The sequence below is a fragment of the Pteropus vampyrus genome, unplaced genomic scaffold (genome assembly GCF_000151845.1).
Source record: "Pteropus vampyrus isolate Shadow unplaced genomic scaffold, Pvam_2.0 Scaffold1000010048, whole genome shotgun sequence".
In the NCBI taxonomy this organism is placed as follows: domain Eukaryota; kingdom Metazoa; phylum Chordata; class Mammalia; order Chiroptera; family Pteropodidae; genus Pteropus; species Pteropus vampyrus.
Genome location: NW_011924450.1, coordinates 1 through 941, shown reverse-complemented (window position 1 = coordinate 941; position 941 = coordinate 1). Strand labels below are relative to the sequence as shown.

The 941-nt window shown below is 47.2% G+C and overlaps 1 non-coding gene across 1 annotated transcript; it reads left to right on the top strand.

Moving 5' to 3' along the window:
* Positions 1-244: 244 nt before the first annotated feature.
* Positions 245-318, top strand: TRNAI-AAU. The gene has a single exon. It is a non-coding gene; the product is annotated as a tRNA-Ile (tRNA).
* Positions 319-941: the final 623 nt, after the last annotated feature.

Genomic DNA, 941 nt, shown 5'->3' with positions numbered 1-941 from the left:
CGAGAAAGTTTATGCCCGCCCGCTTGCGCGCCGGTCGGGGTGCGGGACGGATGGGACGGCGCAGGAGAGAGAAGCAGCTGCTAATCCTACAAACCCTAAGCGAGGCAGTCGGCGTTTTCCGGGGGCTCTCAGAGAAGGGACCCCGGTCTTTAGGAGCCGCCGGCGGGGACGAGAGATGTTTCCTTTCGCTCCCAACAAACACTTCTTAATTTTTTTACCCTATAAAGAAGAGACGTGCCCGGGCGGCCGGTTAGCTCAGTTGGTTAGAGCGTGGTGCTAATAACGCCAAGGTCGCGGGTTCGATCCCCGTACGGGCCACGGTTAGTTGTCTTTTGAGGAAATTTTGCTGCAGTGTCCTCACACATTGGAAATAGCCTCTCTGATGTAAAATTGGGTTTAATCTTTTATTTCATTTCAAAGGAGGAAGAAAAGAAAAAGAAAAGACTACTTGTGGAAAAAGTGGCATAAAGCCTTCAAATAGAAATTTTAGTAAAGAGAATGAGGGAACGAAAGTGGCGGTGGCGTCGGAGGTGAGATGTGTGTCTGGTGGCCGCTGACCATCTCGCCCTTTCCTTGTCGGAGTCTCAGAAGCTGGAATTTTGTTCGCGAATCGAATACACCAATATAAAGGAAGCAAGGCCCAGCAAAGTCACCATTTATGACAAAACCATGTGCTCATAAAGGCCACACAACTATAGAATACACGAGAATTTCATAAGTGAAAAATTAGTGACAAATACAATCCAAACAAAAAAGGAAATTTAGGCTTTTAAAACTTGACTACGGAGAATTTTCAACGGGTGACAAAACCGAAGCCAAAGTTCATTTCAGGAGAGAATGATGTTTTATCTCATTTCATGAGAGATTCCTCAGTCTTTGTGCACCGGGCATCACCGAAGAGCCGTCTTTCCAGGGCGCGTTGGGGCCTCCTTTCTTTTTTT